This window comes from Semicossyphus pulcher, unplaced genomic scaffold, assembly GCF_022749685.1.
Source record: "Semicossyphus pulcher isolate SPU_LCO1_2020_fin unplaced genomic scaffold, fSemPul1.0.p SCAF_11, whole genome shotgun sequence".
Taxonomy (NCBI): Eukaryota; Metazoa; Chordata; class Actinopteri; order Labriformes; family Labridae; genus Semicossyphus; species Semicossyphus pulcher.
The window spans coordinates 2,717,501-2,722,500 of record NW_027211615.1 but is presented as its reverse complement, the minus strand read 5'-3'; the positions used below and the strand labels follow the sequence as shown (position 1 = coordinate 2,722,500).

At 46.3% G+C, this 5,000-nt stretch overlaps 16 non-coding genes and 1 pseudogene across 16 annotated transcripts in view; all 17 read left to right on the top strand.

Annotated features, from left to right (window-relative positions):
- LOC138587577 (5S ribosomal RNA) overlaps positions 1-93 on the top strand; it is a 119-nt gene extending 26 nt beyond the window's left edge. Inside the window, exon 1 of the ribosomal RNA XR_011307572.1 lies at positions 1-93. This exon is cut by the window's left edge and continues 26 nt beyond it. This is a non-coding gene — a ribosomal RNA (5S ribosomal RNA).
- Positions 94-275: 182 nt separating this feature from the next.
- LOC138587576 (5S ribosomal RNA) lies at positions 276-394 on the top strand. The gene has a single exon (XR_011307571.1). It is a non-coding gene; the product is annotated as a 5S ribosomal RNA (ribosomal RNA).
- Positions 395-576: 182 nt separating this feature from the next.
- On the top strand, positions 577-695 carry LOC138586484 (5S ribosomal RNA). The gene has a single exon (XR_011306559.1). It is a non-coding gene; the product is annotated as a 5S ribosomal RNA (ribosomal RNA).
- Positions 696-910: 215 nt separating this feature from the next.
- Positions 911-1,029, top strand: LOC138587575 (5S ribosomal RNA). Its single transcript, XR_011307570.1, has one exon. It is a non-coding gene; the product is annotated as a 5S ribosomal RNA (ribosomal RNA).
- Positions 1,030-1,211: 182 nt separating this feature from the next.
- On the top strand, positions 1,212-1,330 carry LOC138587574 (5S ribosomal RNA). The gene has a single exon (XR_011307569.1). It is a non-coding gene; the product is annotated as a 5S ribosomal RNA (ribosomal RNA).
- Positions 1,331-1,512: 182 nt separating this feature from the next.
- LOC138587573 (5S ribosomal RNA) lies at positions 1,513-1,631 on the top strand. Its single transcript, XR_011307568.1, has one exon. It is a non-coding gene; the product is annotated as a 5S ribosomal RNA (ribosomal RNA).
- Positions 1,632-1,813: 182 nt separating this feature from the next.
- Positions 1,814-1,922, top strand: LOC138587359 (5S ribosomal RNA; annotated as a pseudogene).
- Positions 1,923-2,104: 182 nt separating this feature from the next.
- Positions 2,105-2,223, top strand: LOC138587572 (5S ribosomal RNA). The gene has a single exon (XR_011307567.1). It is a non-coding gene; the product is annotated as a 5S ribosomal RNA (ribosomal RNA).
- A 180-nt stretch (positions 2,224-2,403) lies between these two features.
- On the top strand, positions 2,404-2,522 carry LOC138587571 (5S ribosomal RNA). The gene has a single exon (XR_011307566.1). It is a non-coding gene; the product is annotated as a 5S ribosomal RNA (ribosomal RNA).
- A 182-nt stretch (positions 2,523-2,704) lies between these two features.
- Positions 2,705-2,823, top strand: LOC138587569 (5S ribosomal RNA). Its single transcript, XR_011307564.1, has one exon. It is a non-coding gene; the product is annotated as a 5S ribosomal RNA (ribosomal RNA).
- A 182-nt stretch (positions 2,824-3,005) lies between these two features.
- LOC138586357 (5S ribosomal RNA) lies at positions 3,006-3,124 on the top strand. Its single transcript, XR_011306440.1, has one exon. It is a non-coding gene; the product is annotated as a 5S ribosomal RNA (ribosomal RNA).
- Positions 3,125-3,306: 182 nt separating this feature from the next.
- Positions 3,307-3,425, top strand: LOC138587150 (5S ribosomal RNA). The gene has a single exon (XR_011307192.1). It is a non-coding gene; the product is annotated as a 5S ribosomal RNA (ribosomal RNA).
- A 182-nt stretch (positions 3,426-3,607) lies between these two features.
- Positions 3,608-3,726, top strand: LOC138587568 (5S ribosomal RNA). Its single transcript, XR_011307563.1, has one exon. It is a non-coding gene; the product is annotated as a 5S ribosomal RNA (ribosomal RNA).
- A 182-nt stretch (positions 3,727-3,908) lies between these two features.
- LOC138586711 (5S ribosomal RNA) lies at positions 3,909-4,027 on the top strand. Its single transcript, XR_011306774.1, has one exon. It is a non-coding gene; the product is annotated as a 5S ribosomal RNA (ribosomal RNA).
- A 182-nt stretch (positions 4,028-4,209) lies between these two features.
- On the top strand, positions 4,210-4,328 carry LOC138587567 (5S ribosomal RNA). The gene has a single exon (XR_011307562.1). It is a non-coding gene; the product is annotated as a 5S ribosomal RNA (ribosomal RNA).
- A 182-nt stretch (positions 4,329-4,510) lies between these two features.
- LOC138587566 (5S ribosomal RNA) lies at positions 4,511-4,629 on the top strand. Its single transcript, XR_011307561.1, has one exon. It is a non-coding gene; the product is annotated as a 5S ribosomal RNA (ribosomal RNA).
- Positions 4,630-4,811: 182 nt separating this feature from the next.
- LOC138586394 (5S ribosomal RNA) lies at positions 4,812-4,930 on the top strand. Its single transcript, XR_011306475.1, has one exon. It is a non-coding gene; the product is annotated as a 5S ribosomal RNA (ribosomal RNA).
- Positions 4,931-5,000: the final 70 nt, after the last annotated feature.

Genomic DNA, 5,000 nt, shown 5'->3' with positions numbered 1-5,000 from the left:
GCCCGATCTCGTCCGATCTCGGAAGCTAAGCAGGGTCGGGCCTGGTTAGTACTTGGATGGGAGACCGCCTGGGAATACCAGGTGCTGTAAGCTTTTTCATTTTTCTGTGATGGACAGGAGAGGTGCTGATGCTGCAGGCCTTGAAAAAGTTGGATCAGACACTCATGTGCAAGAATGCATTGAATTCATCCTAGAAAAAAAACACAGTAACATATGAAGAGATTAAAAAGTGCCCAAATGCATTTTTAAAAGGCCCGATTGAACACACAACTGTCGCTTACGGCCATACCACCCTGAACACGCCCGATCTCGTCCGATCTCGGAAGCTAAGCAGGGTCGGGCCTGGTTAGTACTTGGATGGGAGACCGCCTGGGAATACCAGGTGCTGTAAGCTTTTTCATTTTTCTGTGATGGACAGGAGAGGTGCTGATGCTGCAGGCCTTGAAAAAGTTTGATCAGACACTCATGTGCAAGAATGCATTGAATTCATCCTAGAAAAAAAACACAGTAAGATATGAAGAGATTAAAAAGTGCCCAAATGCATTTTTAAAAGGCCCGATTGAACACACAACTGTCGCTTACGGCCATACCACCCTGAACATGCCCGATCTCGTCCGATCTCGGAAGCTAAGCAGGGTCGGGCCTGGTTAGTACTTGGATGGGAGACCGCCTGGGAATACCAGGTGCTGTAAGCTTTTTCATTTTTCTGTGATGGACAGGAGAGGTGCTGATGCTGCAGGCCTTGAAAAAGTTTGATCAGACACTCATGTGCAAGAATGCATTGAATTCATCATAGAAAAAAACCATGACAAAATCTTTGACGAAAATTCTAAACAACGTTAAAAATACAGCCACATTCTTGCTGCACCATGCCACGTCTTTAAAAGGCTCGATCGAACACACAACTTTCGCTTACGGCCATACCACCCTGAACACGCCCGATCTCGTCCGATCTCGGAAGCTAAGCAGGGTCGGGCCTGGTTAGTACTTGGATGGGAGACCGCCTGGGAATACCAGGTGCTGTAAGCTTTTTCATTTTTCTGTGATGGACAGGAGAGGTGCTGATGCTGCAGGCCTTGAAAAAGTTTGATCAGACACTCATGTGCAAGAATGCATTGAATTCATCCTAGAAAAAAAAGACAGTAACATATGAAGAGATTAAAAAGTGCCCAAATGCATTTTTAAAAGGCCCGACTGAACACACAACTGTCGCTTACGGCCATACCACCCTGAACACGCCCGATCTCGTCCGATCTCGGAAGCTAAGCAGGGTCGGGCCTGGTTAGTACTTGGATGGGAGACCGCCTGGGAATACCAGGTGCTGTAAGCTTTTTCATTTTTCTGTGATGGACAGGAGAGGTGCTGATGCTGCAGGCCTTGAAAAAGTTTGATCAGACACTCATGTGCAAGAATGCATTGAATTCATCCTAGAAAAAAAACACAGTAACATATGAAGAGATTAAAAAGTGCCCAAATGCATTTTTAAAAGGCCCGATTGAACACCCAACTGTCGCTTACGGCCATACCACCCTGAACACGCCCGATCTCGTCCGATCTCGGAAGCTAAGCAGGGTCGGGCCTGGTTAGTACTTGGATGGGAGACCGCCTGGGAATACCAGGTGCTGTAAGCTTTTTCATTTTTCTGTGATGGACAGGAGAGGTGCTGATGCTGCAGGCCTTGAAAAAGTTTGATCAGACACTCATGTGCAAGAATGCATTGAATTCATCCTAGAAAAAAAACACAGTAACATATGAAGAGATTAAAAAGTGCCCAAATGCATTTTTAAAAGGCCCGATTGAACACACAACTGTCGCTTACGGCCATACCACCCTGAACACGCCCGATCACGGAAGCTAAGCAGGGTCGGGCCTGGTTAGTACTTGGATGGGAGACCGCCTGGGAATACCAGGTGCTGTAAGCTTTTACATTTTTCTGTGATGGACAGGAGAGGTGCTGATGCTGCAGGCCTTGAAAAAGTTTGATCAGACACTCATGTGCAAGAATGCATTGAATTCATCCTTGAAAAAAAACACAGTAACATATGAAGAGATTAAAAAGTGCCCAAATGCATTTTTAAAAGGCCCGATTGAACACACAACTGTCGCTTACGGCCATACCACCCTGAACACGCCCGATCTCGTCCGATCTCGGAAGCTAAGCAGGGTCGGGCCTGGTTAGTACTTGGATGGGAGACCGCCTGGGAATACCAGGTGCTGTAAGCTTTTTCATTTTTCTGTGATGGACAGGAGAGGTGCTGATGCTGCAGGCCTTGAAAAAGTTGGATCAGACACTCATGTGCAAGAATGCATTGAATTCATCCTAAAAAAAAACACAGTACATATGAAGAGATTAAAAAGTGCCCAAATGCATTTTTAAAAGGCCCGATTGAACACACAACTGTCGCTTACGGCCATACCACCCTGAACACGCCCGATCTCGTCCGATCTCGGAAGCTAAGCAGGGTCGGGCCTGGTTAGTACTTGGATGGGAGACCGCCTGGGAATACCAGGTGCTGTAAGCTTTTTCATTTTTCTGTGATGGACAGGAGAGGTGCTGATGCTGCAGGCCTTGAAAAAGTTTGATCAGACACTCATGTGCAAGAATGCATTGAATTCATCCTAGAAAAAAAACACAGTAACATATGAAGAGATTAAAAAGTGCCCAAATGCATTTTTAAAAGGCCCGATTGAACACACAACTGTCGCTTACGGCCATACCACCCTGAACACGCCCGATCTCGTCCGATCTCGGAAGCTAAGCAGGGTCGGGCCTGGTTAGTACTTGGATGGGAGACCGCCTGGGAATACCAGGTGCTGTAAGCTTTTTCGTTTTTCTGTGATGGACAGGAGAGGTGCTGATGCTGCAGGCCTTGAAAAAGTTTGATCAGACACTCATGTGCAAGAATGCATTGAATTCATCCTAGAAAAAAAACACAGTAACATATGAAGAGATTAAAAAGTGCCCAAATGCATTTTTAAAAGGCCCGATTGAACACACAACTGTCGCTTACGGCCATACCACCCTGAACACGCCCGATCTCGTCTGATCTCGGAAGCTAAGCAGGGTCGGGCCTGGTTAGTACTTGGATGGGAGACCGCCTGGGAATACCAGGTGCTGTAAGCTTTTTCATTTTTCTGTGATGGACAGGAGAGGTGCTGATGCTGCAGGCCTTGAAAAAGTTTGATCAGACACTCATGTGCAAGAATGCATTGAATTCATCCTAGAAAAAAAACACAGTAACATATGAAGAGATTAAAAAGTGCCCAAATGCATTTTTAAAAGGCCCGATTGAACACACAACTGTCGCTTACGGCCATACCACCCTGAACACGCCCGATCTCGTCCGATCTCGGAAGCTAAGCAGGGTCCGGCCTGGTTAGTACTTGGATGGGAGACCGCCTGGGAATACCAGGTGCTGTAAGCTTTTTCATTTTTCTGTGATGGACAGGAGAGGTGCTGATGCTGCAGGCCTTGAAAAAGTTTGATCAGACACTCATGTGCAAGAATGCATTGAATTCATCCTAGAAAAAAAACACAGTAACATATGAAGAGATTAAAAAGTGCCCAAATGCATTTTTAAAAGGCCCGATTGAACACACAACTGTCGCTTACGGCCATACCACCCTGAACACGCCCGATCTCGTCCGATCTCGGAAGCTAAGCAGGGTCGGGCCTGGTTAGTACTTGGATGGGAGACCGCCTGGGAATACCAGGTGCTGTAAGCTTTTTCATTTTTCTGTGATGGACAGGAGAGGTGCTGATGCTGCAGGCCTTGAAAAAGTTTGAACAGACACTCATGTGCAAGAATGCATTGAATTCATCCTAGAAAAAAAACACAGTAACATATGAAGAGATTAAAAAGTGCCCAAATGCATTTTTAAAAGGCCCGATTGAACACACAACTGTCGCTTACGGCCATACCACCCTGAACACGCCCGATCTCATCCGATCTCGGAAGCTAAGCAGTGTCGGGCCTGGTTAGTACTTGGATGGGAGACCGCCTGGGAATACCAGGTGCTGTAAGCTTTTTCATTTTTCTGTGATGGACAGGAGAGGTGCTGATGCTGCAGGCCTTGAAAAAGTTTGATCAGACACTCATGTGCAAGAATGCATTGAATTCATCCTAGAAAAAAAACACAGTAACATATGAAGAGATTAAAAAGTGCCCAAATGCATTTTTAAAAGGCCCGATTGAACACACAACTGTCGCTTACGGCCATACCACCCTGAACACGCCCGATCTCGTCCGATCTCGGAAGCTAAGCAGGGTCGGGCCTGGTTAGTACTTGGATGGGAGACCGCCTGGGAATACCAGGTGCTGTAAGCTTTTTCATTTTTCTGTGATGGACAGGAGAGGTGCTGATGCTGCAGGCCTTGAAAAAGTTTGATCAGACACTCATGTGCAAGAATGCATTGAATTCATCCTAGAAAAAAAACACAGTAACATATGAAGAGATTAAAAAGTGCCCAAATGCATTTTTAAAAGGCCCGATTGAACACACAACTGTCGCTTACGGCCATACCACCCTGAACACGCCCGATCTCGTCCGATCTCGGAAGCTAAGCAGGGTCGGGCCTGGTTAGTACTTGGATGGGAGACCGCCTGGGAATACCAGGTGCTGTAAGCTTTTTCATTTTTCTGTGATGGACAGGAGAGGTGCTGATGCTGCAGGCCTTGAAAAAGTTTGAACAGACACTCATGTGCAAGAATGCATTGAATTCATCCTAGAAAAAAAACACAGTAACATATGAAGAGATTAAAAAGTGCCCAAATGCATTTTTAAAAGGCCCGATTGAACACACAACTGTCGCTTACGGCCATACCACCCTGAACACGCCCGATCTCGTCCGATCTCGGAAGCTAAGCAGGGTCGGGCCTGGTTAGTACTTGGATGGGAGACCGTCTGGGAATACCAGGTGCTGTAAGCTTTTTCATTTTTCTGTGATGGACAGGAGAGGTGCTGATGCTGCAGGCCTTGAAAAAGTTTGATCAGACACT